The sequence below is a fragment of the Manis javanica genome, chromosome 15 (genome assembly GCF_040802235.1).
Source record: "Manis javanica isolate MJ-LG chromosome 15, MJ_LKY, whole genome shotgun sequence".
Classification (NCBI taxonomy): Eukaryota; Metazoa; Chordata; class Mammalia; order Pholidota; family Manidae; genus Manis; species Manis javanica.
Window position 1 is genome coordinate 38002166 of NC_133170.1, and position 16822 is coordinate 38018987.

The following is a 16822-nucleotide window of genomic DNA, read 5'->3' on the forward strand; positions in this document are numbered from 1 at the left end:
GAAACCTTACAGGCCAGAAGGGAGTGGAATGATGCATTTAATGCAATGAAGCAGAAGGGCCTCTAACCAAGAATACTTTATCTGGCAAGATTATCATTTAAATTTGAAGGAGGGATTAAACAATTTCCAGATACACAAAAGCTGAGAAAATTTACCTCCCACAAACCATCTCTACAGTATATTTTGGAGGGACTGCTATGGTTGGAAGTGTTCCTAAGGTTTAATAGCTGTCACCAGAGGAAATAAAACTACAGTAAAGAAAGTAGAACAGTTAATTACTAAGCAAATGTGAAATTAAATCAACTCTCCCCATAGTCAATCAAGGGACAGGCAAAGAGTACAGAATATGACACCTAATATATAAAGAATGGAGGAGGAAGGAAAAGGAGGAGAAAAAAATAACCTTTAGCAAAACTGAAGGAACGAAATAGCAGCAGACTGACAGACTCCAAGAAGGGACTAGTGGTTACTAAAGGGGAGGGGTGGGGAGGGCGAGTGGGGAGGGAGGGAGAAGGGGATTGAGGGGTATTATGTTTAGTACACATGGTGTGGGGGTTCACAGGGGAAACACTGTAGCACAGAGAAGGCAGACAGTGGATCTGTGGCATCTTACTACACTGATGAACAGTGACTGCATTGGAGTATGGGTGGGGACTTGATAATATGGGTAAATGTAGGAACCACATTGTTTTCATGTGAAACCTTCATAAGAGTGTATATCAATAATACCTTAATAAAAAAAATTTTCAATGTTGCCTAACAGGTCCAAACCATCTTTCTTACTGGGAAATAATCATGGTTTGCCTTGCAGATGGGCTGTCCTCTGCTCTCGGTGATGTACAAGTGAGCTTTGATAATAATTCATGGGCTTGGGAGCACTGGTGCTGTCTGGGTCCATTTCTGTCCTCAATCCTTTGTTCTTAATTGTAGCTTTTCTTACTAGACTCTGTTTAACTCCTATGAAACTGTTAGTTCAGGCAAGTTTTTGTTTTACTGAAATATTTTAAACATACAGAAAAATTAAAAGAGTAACTTTACAAACAACTGAGTAGTGACCATCTAGAATTCACAAATGCTATTATTCTGTCTTATTTGCTTCAGGCCATTTTTAAAAAGAAAGAAAATATTAAACATAAGATTCCATTTTTTCTTCACACTAGCCCTATTAACCTCATTGGAGAGACAACCACTGTTTGGACATTGATAGATATTCTTCCTGGAATATTTTTATGCTTATGTTTTTATATGTACACATCTATGAAAAGTGTTTATAGTTGTTTTGAGTTTTAAAAGTTTATATGAATGTTATCATACCATATAGGATCATCCACTAACTTGTTTTCCTCACTGAACATTGTGTTTTGAATCTATAGTGGTATGTCAAGTTTATTGACTTCATAGCTAAATAATATTCCATCATTTGATGATTTATCCATTCTCTTATTAGTGTATCTTTATCTTTCTATTTTTTCCCCATTACAACACAATGTTTCATATAATATCCTTGAATATTCATGTTGGAGAATTTGTTTAGGGATTATATATAGAAGCAGAATTTCTGGGGCACAGAAGATTGTTATGTCCTCAACTTCATTAGATATTGCTAAATTACTCCCTCACATGGTTGTATTGATATACATGCTTACCAGTGGGAGTTGAAAGCTCCTATTTCCCCACACTCAGTGTTATTAGACTTTAAATTTTTTGCCAATCTGATGGATATGAAATGGCACCTCATTGATGTTTTAATTTTTTTGCCTGATTACTAATAGGTTGAATATATTTTTATATATTTATTGGCCATTCTTTTTTTCTTTCTTCTGTGAATTGTAGGGCAATGCTCTTCAAATTTTCAGAGGGTGATAACTATAATAGGGATAGTGAGGATAGGAGGAACTTAGACACTAGAAGTCTTCACTATCCTCCTTTCCAATTTGCATCTTTACCTTAAATTTATGTGTTTCTCCATTCTTCTGTACATGTCTTGTGTCAGGTATCTGAGAGAATAATATAAGGTAGAGGAACTAGAATAAACTGCAAAAATAAGGTTATAAGTTCAAGGTTAACTATAAAAAGAAAGATAATAGAGACACTAAGATCCACTTGGGCTTAAGCATTATAGGGCTCCCTCACACCCTGTTTTGTCCATTGGATTGATAACCCCACTAGTACAATATGTAACTGAAGAACTAGCAAGGAATCATAGAATTTAAATATTAGGCTTTGCCTTTACACTCTTACACTTCACAACTTTGCTCTTTGGGGCCTCCACTTCTCTGTTCACAGTCTTGGAAGAGACTGTGTCTGGTGTTCTTCGAAGAACGCACGGTCTGGTGTTTTGGGTGGAGGGACAGGTTATTCTCTGAGGTAATACCTTGTGGGTAAGAACAGGGCTTTGGATCAGGTACTAGATCCATTTCTGGCTCTCTCACTTGCTAGCTTTGTCAACTTTGAAAGGTTCTTAACCATCCTAGATTTAGTTTCTTCAGGATAACATTGTGCCCACTTCATAGGTTTATAGTAACGGTATGGATATATATGTGAGTACTAAGTTCAGTGTCTAGGACACTGTGTAAGTCTCAGTGTCAGTTATAATCATCAAAAAATAACACATAAGTGAAAATATACCATGTAAATTCAGCATTCTTATCTTAAGGAAAACTTTGATAGTTCACAGGATATTCCTGGAAGTAGATGTTATAATTTCCCATGATTGGTAGCATACCAGTAACTTTAGGGTGACTTAAGCAGAAATGATTCAATTGCTCATAGAATTTAAGCCTGGTGTGGGAGAAAAGAAGGCTACTTCATGAAAGCATTCATTCATTTGTTCATCAAGCATTTATGGAAAACTTGCAATGTGCGATGTGTGAATACCTGCACAAAACAAGGGGTAAATAAAAAAATTAAATAATACGTAGCATCTGCCATTAGGAAGTTGAGTAGTGGAAAGAGCCATATAAGAAAATCAATTAATTGAACATTTTTTACAACAAGGGTACAGCAGGAGCACAAAGGAGGGAGCCGCCAATTCTCCATGAACTTGTCAGGAAAGCTTCCTGGAAAAGCAGGTAAGGAGGAAGACCTTGGCAGCCTCCTTTCAGATGCCAACAGGTAGTCGCTATTGGGCTGAGCTGTGGGAGAGCTCCATGATTAGCAGTGGTATTGAGAGGAGAGGCCTGGGAATTAGTCAGGAAGCCTACCTGAACCAGGTGTCCTGTGGATTCATTGCCAGGCCAGGGGTGCAAGGCAGCCACAGGGAGAACCCGATGCCGTGGCCAGGGCCTGGCAGCAGTCATGCTCTGGGCAAGGCCGGGGAATAGCTGAAATAATCGCTGGAGCTGGAGGTTCAGCCAGAGAATCAACAGGGCGGCGCTCCAGATAGAGCTGGAGATTCAGGCTTGTTCACTCAGTGAGCCTCTGGCCTCACCCAGTGCCAGCCCCAGGACAGTGTGAAGTTATTTCGAGGAGCCTTGGCAAGGTGAACAGATGTCACCTTATTTGCCACATCCTCATCTGGTTTTCAGGTTATTTTTCTTGTTTATTCTAGTTCATATGGGTAGTCTCATCCTTAGCACAATTTTTGCTAATATGCCCTAAAATGTTAAAATCATGCTTAGGAAGAGTCTAATTTCCACTGAGCCATATTCAGGCAGTAAAATATATGATTTGTCTGTATTATGTGAAATGTGTCCTAGGAAATTGTGGTTTGTGGGTTAGATATGAAATTGCATCATCCTATTTAAGGGCTTTATGAGGGATTCCAGGAGAAGGTGACCAAACTGTGGTGACTCAGTGTGGAAAGTGGTCTAAAAAAGAGTTGTCTGATGTCTTAGCTACTGAATTAATGGGCCAGATTTAAATGTTAAAAGCATCAGTTCTGACATCTATCACCAAATGCACACTGGAACAGAGGCCTACTTGGCAAATAACCTGCGTCATATGCCTTGCCTTCTTACTTGTGCTATTAATTTGATTTCCATGGACCAAAGACTATCAAGTGTGATGAGAATTTTGTACAGATCAAGAATGATTTATTAGTGTCTATGGTAATGGCCAACTCTCTGGCAGGGCAGTAGCATTTGGTAACTTTGTTAGGGTTCATGAGTAGGAAGATATAATTAAACCCAGGCATGAAGCTCAGAAGTCTTTGAAAGCTTCTGGTAAGGTTACCTTTTGCCGCAGGATTTAAGGCTGAATCCAATGGTCATCTTCTGAAAAATCAGAAACCAACTATAGCAGCACATTTATAATACTGCTACTTATAAAACCCCAGACAGCTTCCTTATCATTAACTCAAAGAACACCTGTCTGTCTCCCTTAACACCTTCTTAATAAATTACTTTTGTGACAAAATATTGTGTCCCTCTGCCAAGTACTTACCTACACACTGGATCCACATTGATGGAAGAACACAGATGGAAGTTAATTGCTCCGTAAGAGAGTTTAGCCTTCCTGAAGGAACTAGTTTCTTTGTGGTTTAGCTCTTTCCTGGAATCCATAGTCAGACACAATACAAAGCTACCCTGAATCTGAGGCATGAAACCAGGCAAGAAGAGTCTGGCTCACACACCAAGGATAATCTTAAAGTTCTATACTCTCAATTTCCTATCCTAGTGAAAAAACTTGTAAGTGAAGAGTGAGGCCGGCCCAACCCATTTAAGTCCTGTAACCTGACAAATGAAGACAAATAGCATGTGTGAGGATGGTGGGGCAATGGAAGGACATGGTGTGGTTCTCATTATGGTTGAATAAGAATCCAAATCAAGGAGGGAGATCTAAGGAAATGTTGTGAGCAGGTATCTGAGAGGACACTATGGGCAAATCTTGGGACATGCTGTTACCAGATATGTGTTTTCCTTTGCCCTCTGTGTAGTAATGCACAGGTGAGTCAGACCCACTGTGGGTAAAACTGCAGTATATCCAGAATCTCTTACATGGCCTTAATGCATCTCCACATCAATAAATGTTTCCAAGGGGCAGAGAGAAGTTGTCCATCTCCATATCAATAGGTGATTACATGGGGAAGCAAGGGCATATCTGGAATGGAGAGGTTAGGTGGAGTCCTTTTTTGCTGCTGGGTTGTGAGAGACACAGATGAGCAGAAGTGGATGAGATGACCGCTTGTAAGGAGTAAATGGGTTTTACCCATTTTATTTCTCCATTTGACTGATTTTGGCTTCAAAGGTTATTTGCCCTAGGTTGGGAACTTATTTATCCCCCAGAGTAACACCCATTTAAAGGGACAGAATGGGATGTGTTTCTTTCGATTTCCTTCTGCTCATTTGGCTTTATACGGTCTGTTATAGTCTGTTTCCAAGGTGAGAAGCAGAATTCCATCATTGTTCTTTTAGCTACTCCCTTCCTTGTGAACCAAACACTGGATCAAGCTTTGATGTCTTTGGAAGCTTACTCTATCTTCTCAATCTTGATTCACTAGGACTTGACATTGGGATGTGAAGCAGAGTATAGAATCTTGGTCACCAGGAAAGAACAATGAAATTTTGGTGGAGGCACATGAAAGAAGGGTGCTGGAACACAGGTGGTGGGGAACCCTACTTCTGTTACCTACAAGGATTCTGATCAGAGATCCTCTGGCTGCTAGCATAGATGAGGGTTTCAGCAGTGCAAGAGAGTCAGATGGAAGCTACCACTTTTAGTTTATGCCTGCTGACATGTTCTTAGGCATTCAGGTCTTCTTGAACTACAGGTATCACATCCTGGTACAGATCTACTCCTAATTGTTGTGGAAGATAAAGTTCTGGGCAGAGGTTGCCGTAAATTATATCTAACTGTTATAGTAATGAGATCAGTCTTTAACATCAGGAGTACTGCCTTGTCAGTTGTAGAAACGGAGGAATTCTGAACCCAAATTTTATTAAGTAAAGGGTCTCGACTGTAGGAAATAGGAAGGCATTTGGAATTTTTTGAGATCTTTGCAAAGCATCCTACAAAGTAAAAATATAAAGAGGCTATAGAATCAGAGATTGTATGGTTGGCTCTTTCGTGAAGAGGGATGATCAAAGAAGCAGTAGTTGGTACATATGATGAAGGAGGACAGTGGCGGAGAGGGGACATACTCTTTTTGAAGGTCTGTTTAGAATAGCCAGAAATAAGATAGTGTCCTTGTATGCAGTCCTAAATGAAGCTCATTGCCGGAATGTCCCCACAGAGATTTAGTGTTGGGGAACAGCCTATCAGGTCCTCATATTGCCTTGGCCTATTCCTAACTCCCAGAGTCTCTGATGATTATTAAGGTTTTAAATTGGCTCATCTAGGATGGCTCATGAATTCAAATCAGGCTATGACACAGAGCAGGCCATCCTGCCAGATGAGAGGGCTACAAAGCCCTCAGCTGCTGGGTGTCCTTTGCCCAACTCTGCGGCTCTCATGGGAGCTACTGCATCTTCTTGGTCAGCTGAAAGCTGGGGCTGGACCGCCAAAGAGCTCTTGCACCAACAGTTTCCCAGGCCTGGCAGCCTCCCATTATCATCTATTTAGATTGAGTTTTCTGCCTGGTGGGCCCTGAACTTGGCAGAGAGAAGCTAGGGAGTCTACCTTAGGCAATCGGGGACATGTTTCCTGGTCTGGCGCTACAGTGATCTGACTGTCATCAGTCACAGAATATTGTGTGGAGTTATGTGATGCCGGGACTGGTGAAAAGATGAGACTGCCATCTATGTCCCCAGTGTATGTGGTTCTCCAACCCAGGGAGTCATCTGAATCACCCCCAAGGGCTTTCAAAATGATAGAATTTGAGGCCTCTAGAACTTGTTTTATAAGAACAAAAAATTAAACTTCCTCAGGTGGTTCTTATCATCAGCTGTGTTTAGAAACCACTGTATACAATAACTTTTGGATCCAGAATATTGAGCAGAATCTTGTAATTCAGCAAATTATTTTTATTGTTAAACTGGTCAAGATCATTGGTGCCCTGGAAGCCTAGCTCCACATGGGTCAGGGCCCCAGAAGGGCAGGGAGGGTAATTAAGTTGAAGCTGCTGCCATATTTTATATACACCGAGTTTCATGTTCATTTTGACACTTACGGAGGCCCTTGCTTCCCAGAGTGTGCCTCAGTGATGCAGACTTGCCTTGGGGCCCATCAGAGCACCTTTGTGATGGGCAGGGAGGTGGGAGGACAGATCCTCCGCATCCTGGTCTGATATTTCCTAGTGGTCATCACAAGCCTCATGCCCTGAGTCTATCCTGTTTTAGATAATGGAGGTGGGTACCCACCTGCCATCTTCAGTGTCATAAGAATATACTGTCAGTTACATGTACTGTTAGAATACAACAAGATACAGGAAATTCCTGATCAATTTCCTTCCTCTTTACCAACAGGGTAGGTGGGATCAAATAAGTAGAGAGATGATAAAAATGTACAGTGAGTTTATTAAGGCAGAGGAAATATGGGTGATGATGGAGATGCTGGTGATAGTGGCAGTGGAGGCGGTGGCTGTCCTGGCGGCAGTGGTGATGGTCCTGATGCAGGAAGGGCAGTCATGATCTAGGCAAATGCTGGGGAGGGCAGCTACTGCCGGAGGCAGGAATTCTTTTTGGTCTTTTTCACATGATGGGTGGTGAGTCAGCTACTTTTAAAAGGCTAAGAACAGAATGAACAATATAAATCAACTTTTATAAATTAAATATTTCCAGTTTGACTCACACTATAATTTTAGAGGCATTAAATCTTTGTTTCGAATGACCTTTCACTGTCAGTGGTGGACTATTTCAGCCTTCGGTTACCCTGCTCCTTTTACCTCTGTAACATATAGTTGCTTTGTAAAGGAGCTCCTGAATAATTACTGGAACTCATATTTAAAGAACCATTTTGTAATGAGTAATTGGTATATGTGACAATCTATTAAATATTTCTGTTTTTTCATAAGATGAAATTTTTTTACACTGAGAGTTCTAAGAAAAATATACTATATCCTGTCAGAGGCTACATAACTCATGAGGAATAATATTTACAAGTATAAGTGACAAATTATCTGTATATTCCTTGGGATGTTGAAAGTTTATTCATTTAGGAAATGAAAATAATAAAAACATGATAATGATATTCTAGACACTAAAATGACAGAAATAACATTTTATAGAAATACAAACATTTTTCTCCCCGAAGTTTGAAGGTGCTGAAGGTAGGGTATTTTGAAAAACAAAATGCTTGAAGATAGGGTATTTTGAAAAACAGAATGCTTATTGAAGAGAATAATTTCATTTAAAGTCAATTAAAAAACAAATTCCACTACAAACTTTCCAATGTAAATTTCAGTAAGATAAAATGATTCAATACACCTGTGAGCAACAGTCCAGTAATTTAAATTATTCTAATTTTTCTTTTCTCTTTTTTGGCATGATAATGGCATCATCCTTACTATTTGTTTGTTGAGGAATATTATATGCTTGGCACCACCCTGGACATTTTACACACGTGACCCCTTTTAATGCTCACAACTGCCTTGTGTGCTGTCTGTGACTGTTTCCACTGCAGAAATGGAGAGACAAGCTTAGAGGTGTTTTTAAGCAATTCATCCAAGGTCACAGCTAGGAAGTGGTGAAGACAGAGAGGAATCCAAGATCTAAGACCAAGATACTATGTGTTACTTGTCCACAAGCGTACATAATTTTTACGGGATCTGAATTCTTGTTTCTTTCACTCAACATTATACCACAAACATTTTTCATGTTTGCTCCACAATCTTAATTCAACATCCTGAGGGCGTCCATGTGGTCCTGCACTGGGGCACACTGCCCTCCAGCGGAGGCCTTTGCATAAAGCTCTCACCCTAGCCTAACAACCAGGTTGAAAAGGGGTTTTCGGTTGCATAATATCATTACTGTTTCATCTTAAATATGATACAATGTTAAAAGGTCTTCTTTCCTATCTCCTTTAATGTAGAAAGAGAGGATTTTTCCAACTGAGGGAAGGGGATTTGTGGAAAATAAAGTGAATCTCAGAGAAGAAATGAGGTAAGGATTCATTGTTCTTCGCCTTGAAATCAACATGGCTGCACTGCCCCCTAAGCAACAGGATATTTCAAGCATCTTCCTTCATATTATGCTTGAAGGCTTGAGAGTAAGTCAGATTGTGTCAGGACAAGCACTGAGAGACATCTCCTGGGATCCACACAGGACTTGGAAATATATGTAAACCACAAGAAATTCAAACACATCAGGATTTGTTTTCCTCTAGCTCAAATTAATTCCTAAGTTTAAACAGGAATCTCTTTCACTTTGATATTGTTAAAAATCATCGTGTTATTAAAATGCATAATTGGGTGGCCTTGACTTAATTAGGAAGGACTTGGGTTAATACTGTATTGTTTTGGAGAAAGCAACTGAAAGGAAAGGAGCGACACATAGCAGCAATTCACCGGAGAGTTCCGCTTTATTAGGGAAAGGTGCTGTGTTATATAGGAAGGGGCATGAATTGACTGAGGTGTCACTTCTATGGGGCTGGTGGCTGTTGGCTAGGTGCTGGGATTGGGAGGGGAGCGAGAGGTGATTGGGCTTCAGGTGGCACCGGCGGGAACTGAGGACCCCGAAGAGAAGCCGGAAGTTTGCCATCTTACTGGTGGGGGCCCTTCATTCCCCCCTTTCTCCTCTATGGGGTTGTGGATGTTGCTTTGTCTCTGGCTGCTTCCTGCTGAACAGGGGCGGAGAAGGGAGGGAGGTCTTGAGGATTGGGAGGAAAGGGTTGATAGGACTCCCCACAGTAAGGATGAGTAGATGTGGACTTCTTCAGGTTTGGAAATCAATGAAGGTTCCCTGTAACCATAGGTTGGCTAAGAGGATATGGGTGTCAGGAGCCAGGCGTCTGCGGCCATTGTTTCCAGGAACAGTTTCCAGTGGAGAGAGGGGTCCATCTCAGCGTGTGGTGAGGAGGTCACGTGAGGGTGAGGGATCTTCTGTGGCCAGAAGCTGGTAGTTCCTGAGTAAAAGCTGGTTGAAAGCTTGATTAGAGATTTTTCCGACTTGGGATTTGATGAACTTTATTATACAGGGTAAGAAGAGACAGGTGAGAAGAATGATTATTATGGGGCCTGCAATGGGCTAGAGCTAGGTGAGGGGGTTTGTTAGCATTGAAGAGAATGGGTTGGAATTGGAAGCAGAGTGGAGACTGGAGGCAAGGTCAGTGAGTTTGGTAATGCCAGTTTCTACAATGCTGGATTCGTTGATGTAATAGCAGCACTCTTCCCAGAGGAAGACGCAGGTGCCGCCCTTCTTGGCTGTAAGCAGATCTAGGGCCCGCCGGTTTTGAAGGGTGACTTCAGCTAGCAAAGTGACCTGTCTTTGGAGAGAGGCTAGGGAATCGGCAGTGGATGTCAGGGCTCCCTCAAGTTTGGCGTTGAGATCTCTAACTGCCCATAGAGAGTGACCCAAGGCTTCTCCCGAAAACCCTGCTCCAATGGCTGATGTGATCAAAGAGCTACTGACCATGATGGGAAGGAAAGCAGCTCTTTTTGTGCGCGAGGGCAAGGGAGGTTGGAGCTCAAGGAATTCTGCCATGCTGTAAAGTGTAAGCTGTGGGATTAGGGTGATGAGAATGCAGGGTGTATCGGAGCTGAGAGGCAGTGAGTTGAAAAGACTGCCATTACACCAAAAGAAGTGTCCCGGTTGCCTAAAAGTCTTAGAGCCGGAGATAGGGGTGTAGATAGAGAGGCAGTGAAGTGCACTGGAGGGGGGTGGAGTTGGACCTACACAGTGGTGGATGGTGAGATTATCTGCGTATTCTGGTTCCCATATAGGTATGTCTGCCAGAGGGCAGAGGGGTTGTCTTTCTGCATGGAAGGAGTAGTTGGAAATATTAAGGGGCACGGCGGCCAGCAGTGGGTGCTGTAGTGATGCACACAAGAAACAATTGGCTGTGTTAAGGGTGTGGTTGAGAAAGATGGTGGTGTCCTGAATGAGCTGTAACGAAGAGTAGGAGAAATGGGAAGAGGGGTGGGGATAAGAAGATGAAGAGGCGCCGTCAAGAGTTTGGATAATGACTTTTTCGGAATGTCTGATATCTGATGCAACTTGAGAGATCTGGGAATGAGAGGGAACATACTTTTGAGAGATATGAAGGGTACCGTGGGGGGTCGAGGACCCACCCCCCCATAGTAAACTGAGGCTGTGACTCTGGCAGCTCATCGAGAGTCCCAGGGATCTGGGATTGATAAGGAGAATGAGCCGTTGGGATATTTCATGAAATGGTTGGAGGAGTAATACTGTGGGTACTGGAAGTTACTTATGAAGTGAATGGCGCAAGACCAGTAGGGACTCTCCTGTAGGTGTCTGGCCATTGCCTGCAATAGGCTTATTTTTGGTCATAGAGGAAGCAGAGGTAGGGAGAATAAGGGTAGCTGCTAGTGAACACTTCGGTGGAGGGAGGAAAGTGGAGGGATAAAGGCTCAGAGCAGCTTTTCAGAGGGCAGTCTGGTGTGGCAATGAGGGCAGTAACTTTTGTTTGATGCTGTGTGTAAGTCTGTCTGACTTTGAATCGCCGTACAAAGGAGGCTGGGATGCTGGGGAAGACAATAGGAATGAGGGGAAAAAAAGCGAGAGCGCAGTAAAGGAGGAAAAAGTCATGATTCGGGTATGGATGGCAAAGGGGGTGAAGGGGATTTTGGAGGAAAGAGGACAGTAAGGTCAGGAGTCTGGAGGGAGGGAGAATCTGTAAACTTTGTAGGTTAAGAGATCTTTTAGGTGATGTGGGGACAGAATGGTAAGGGGCGCTCCGAATGTTAGTTTATGAGCTTCTTTCTGCAAGAGCTGTCCAGCGGCTATTGCCCGTAGGCAGGGGGCCCATCCCCAAACTGTGGGGTCTAATTGCTTAGAGAGATAAGCTACTGGGGCAAAGGATGGGCCATAATATTGGCTTAGGACTCCTAGAGCTTAACTGGACCTCTCATGAATGTATAATGAGAAGGGCTTCGACAAATCAGGAAGATGGAGAGCTGGGGCTTCTACAAGGGCTTGACGGAGCTTAATGAAGGAGTTTCGGGGTGAGGAGGATAATGGTTTTTTAGGGGAGCTCTTGCTGAGGTCTTATAGGGGTCTTGCCAACAGGGAGCAGGGAGAAGTTAGGGATCTATGCTCTAAAATATCTAGCCAGGCCTAGAAAGGAAAGGATTTCTGTCTTGGTTTCGGGAATGGGCAGGTCAGAGAGGAGCTATTTTCTGTCTAAGGTAATGGACTTTCTTTGTTGAGATAGAAGGAATCTGAGGTAAGTGACAGAAGGGGAAGAGATTTGAGCTTTGATGGGGGATACTCGGTAACTTCTGGAAGCTAGAAGGTTAAGTAGGGAGGCAGTGTCAAGTTGAGACTGTTCTCACGAGGGACTGCAGAGTAGAAGATTGTCTATGTATTGTAATAAGGTGGACTTGGAGTGATCATGATGAAACTGTTTGAGGTCCTGAGCTAGGACCTGTCTAAAAATACGGGGACTATCTCGGAAGCTTTGTGGCAAAACTGACCAAGTGAGTTGTTTAGAATATCTTGTGTATGGGTCCGTCCAGGTGAAGATGAAAAAATCATGGGAGGAGGAGTCTAGAGGGATAGAAAAATGGGTCTTTGAGATCTAGGACTGAGAAGTGGGATGCTGAGGCAGGGATCTGCGATAAAAGGCTGTATGGATTTGGAACTAAGGGATGGATAGGGACAATGGCTGTGTTGATGAGGTGAACGTCTTTGACAAGGCGGAAAGATCCATTGGTTTTTTTAACAGCTAATATGGGGGTATTAAATGGGGAGTGAGTGGGTCTGAGGTAATTTATGTTTAAGAGATCTTGAATGATGAGTTGGAGGCCTAAGAGGGCTGAAGTGGTTAGGTGGTATTGGGCCTGACAGATATACTGAGAGGGGTCATGTAATTTGATAGAGGCAGGGGGACATAGGGCCACGGAGGGGCTTGTAATGTCCCAAACTTTGGGATTTACAGGGTGTATGTGGGCGGAACCGGAGCTTTCATTGGGTAGAGGGGGGTGTTTTGCTATGAGGGCCATCAGAAAGGGAGTACTGGGGGCTGTGGGAGTGGATATAGTTATGGAAACGTGGAGGAGGGAAAGGTTGTCTCATCCTAGTAAAGGGATGGGACCCTGGGGCATAACTAGGAAGGAGTGGGAGAAAGGTATGGGACTGTGTAGGATTGTGCATAAAAGGCGGGGGGTTAAATGGAAAATCTCTTTACCTCCTACTCTGACTATAGGAGTAATGGCTGGCGTGGTAGGGCCCCGGTATTCTCGCAAGACTGAGAAGGTGGCTCCTGTATCTATGAGGAAGGAGATGGGGCGACCGTCTACTGTTAAAGTAACTCTAGGCTCCTGTTTGGTGATGGAAATGGTCGGACGAGAAGTCCCCGGGCCCCGTCAATCTTCTTCTGCCAGCCCCAGTACGGCGGGCTTAGGATGGGGGTTGTTCATCCAGCCTCCCTTTAGGGTGGTTGGGCAATTAGACCCCCAGTGGCCCTTTTTGTGGCATCTGGGGCATGGGGTGGTAGGAGATCTGTGGGAGGGGCACGCCCTTGACCAATGTCCCTCTTTTCCGCACTTGAAACAAGCTCCTGGGGGGGGCTTGTCTGTAGAGGGGCGCTCAGGTTGTGGTTTTATCAGCTGGGCCCACATCTGGAAATTGGCCTAATCAGCCTTTTGTTTACCGCGTTCTTTCTCCTCCTTCCGGTTGTGGAAGACTTTAAAGGCTACTGTTAGGATCTCAGTCTGTGGGGTAGCGGGGCCCTGTTCTAACGTTTTGAGTTTAGCTTTAATGTCGGGGTAGCTTTGAGCTAGGAAGTATGTCATAAGGACATGTCTTCTTTCAGGTGTTTCTGGGTCCAGGCTGGTATACTGTAATAGGGCTTGAGTGAGTCTGTCTAAGAACTCGGAGGGGGTTTCATCTCTCTTTTGAATCATGACTTGGAGCTTTCGAAAATTGAGTACTTTACGAGCTGCCTTTTTCAGACCTGCTATTAAGCAGGAGGCAAAAATATTTCGAGAGCAGAGACTCATGGCGGTGTTATAATCTCAGTGTGGGTCTTGTTCAGGCACAGCAGTGGGGCCAGGGGGATAGGTGGGGTCAGTCTTGTGGGTTTCGGTAGCGTGTGTTTGGGCGAAGTCCCAAACTCGTCTACGCTCTTCAGGGAGGAGAGTATTGGCCAGGAGCATGAAAATGTCATGATGTGTGAGGCTGTAAGACTGGAGGGTCCATTGAAACTCCCTGATGTATGTCGTGGGATCAGTGGAAAAGGAACTTAGGCGTTTCTGTAGTTGGGCTAAATCTCCTAAGGAGAAAGGGATGTGAACGCGCACGATGCCTTTGGATCTTGCTACTTCCCAGAGGGGGGCGATAATTTTGGGAGGCCCTCAGGACTGAGTCTGAGGGGGACTGAAGGGTTCTGGCTCAGTCTGTGGGGGAGTGACGTGGTCTAGCCATGCCTAGTCGAGCAGGTCCTGAAGTGCAGAAGGGGGGTGGCACAGAAAATAAAGAAAGATAGAATCAGACCCACGTCTTGCCAGCTAGCAGCCCAGCTGCTTGCCTCTGCTGCTTTGGTTGGGCTTGAACTCATGACTCTAAGATTAAGAGTCCCATGCTCTACTAATTGAGCTACAGCAGGGCTCCAGTTAGTTGCTTATGGAATGTGTTGTTTTCTATTCCTGCCACATCAGCAAGTGGGGGAAGGGCATAGCTAGAAGCAGGGGCAGTGTTTCTACACATCTTTAAGGTCTCCCTATTTTCAGAGTGAGGAGTCTTGGCAAGATATGTTTTTGTGGACAGATAACTTCTAAGGACTGCACCGGTTGTTCTCTAGCTTGTGCTTTCCCATGCTGCATTGAGACATGGGGGGAGGTGCTTTCCCATTCTCTCTACAAACATGTGAGAAGACAAAGGCGGTCCCTAACAGGGGAGAAATAGGTGATGAAGGCAAAGACAGAGGAGGCTCTTGGGACCTAGTTAAAGCAGGGGCTGAAAGGCTCAGGGTTAATCTGCGAGGGACAAAGGCGGAGGAGGTGAGATGGGGGAGGAGATGGTGGGGGAGGAAGGGAGAAGGGCTGTTGTAGGAGAAGAAGGGGAAGGGAGTGAACGGGAGGCTTCTGTGGGGCGGCGGCTTGCAGGCTAGGAGAACTTGGGGGGTGCTGGGGGAGGAGGCGGAAAGCTTCGATATAGGGAATCTCCTTCCATTTTTTTAGGCGCTGGCAGTAGTTAAAAAGATTGCGAGTGATGTTAGGATCAAGAGTTCCCCCTGCAGGCCATTGGTTGTTATTGTCCAGTGGGTATGTCGGCCAATCTTGGGAGCAATATTTACGGAGAAGTTTTGGTTTTATATCAGGCGTCAGGGAGAGGGTAGCCAGATGCTTAAGTAGGCATTCAAGAGGTGAACCTTCAGGGAGGGATGAGGAGGCTCCCATGGCTAAAGGACAGAGAAGGAGACAAACAGGGGAAGACAAACGGAGATCCTCGGACTGGAAGCAGACCACAAGGAGACAAAGGGCGTCCCCAATGATCCTTGGTGGTCTGCGGAAACTCGTATACGAGTCGGAATTTCTTAGGAAGTGTGGGTCATCACCCAGACTTCCCTAAGAAGGCAGAGTGCCAGAGTCACGAGGTACCTAGCGCTAGGCATTTTCGGCGGACAGAGCAGAAGGAGGAGGGGGGGAAAAGGGAGCGTTCTCATCCGCAAAGGAGTCACCTCGTTTATGGCTGTTGGAGGGGCGCCTGAGGGTCTGCCGCAGCCGTGAAGGCTTGAGGCGGGGATTTATGACTGTCAGAGGAGGCGCCTGAGCGTCCACCGCAGCCGTGAAGGCTTGAGGCGGGGATTTATGACTGTCGGAGGAGGTGCCTGAGGGTCCGCCGCAGCCGTGAAGGCCTGAGGCGGGGAGAGTTCCCTCCTCATCCCCGAGCGTCAGGGCCTTGCCGGATGATCACGGTCAATGGCACTGCGATAGCTCAGAGAAGAGTGGCCCACTCCCGGGGAAAACTTACCTAAAGGCCAGAGAGGAGTGGTGAGTGTGATGAGCCAGCGCCGGAAAAAGAGGATGAGGGCAAGCTGCTGCTGGTGTCGGGGGGAAGACGGGGCCCAGTTGGGGTGTCCCGTCTCCCGGGTTTCGGCACCAATGAAAGGAAAGGAGCGACACATAGCAGCAATTCACCGGAGAGTTCCGCTTTATTAGGGAAAGGTGCTGGGTTATATAGGAAGGGGCATGAATTGATTGAGGTGTCACTTCTACGGGGCTGTTGGCTGTTGGCTAGGTGCTGGGATTGGGAGGGGGGCGAGAGGTGATTGGGCTTCAGGTGGCGCCGGCGGGAACTGAGGACCCCGAAGAGAAGCCAGAAGTTTGCCATCTTACTGGTGGGGACCATTCAGGTGTGGACTTGTTAAGTTGTCTCACTTATCTTTGATGAGACATCAAGTTTCTTATCAGTCCTCTAGGTAATTCTGCAAAATTAGCTTAACACAAGAAATTTCCTGCTCTTTTCCCTGCCCAGGATAGCAGCTTCCCGGTTTTGGGAGCATATGAATCAAGACTGTCTGCCCTTCCTCCAAGGTGGGCAGAGTTATTCCTAAAGAGTGTGTTAAGAATCTTTCTTCTTATACTTCCTGTTTTTTTTTTTTCAAAATGCAATTCTGGCTTTAAGGTGGGATCTCCCTGTCTTTATTATGCTGTTTATAGGTGGACCTTTTAGCAGGCTAGAGTAAATCTTACAATGATCTAGTTGACACAATGAAGACATAGGCTGTACTCAATGCTTCTGTTTTTGATGCCTGGGTTCTTGTTTGCGGAATTGAAGAATGAACTTAGCAAACAGTCAAGGTAGGAGAGCCAGGGAGACTTTTA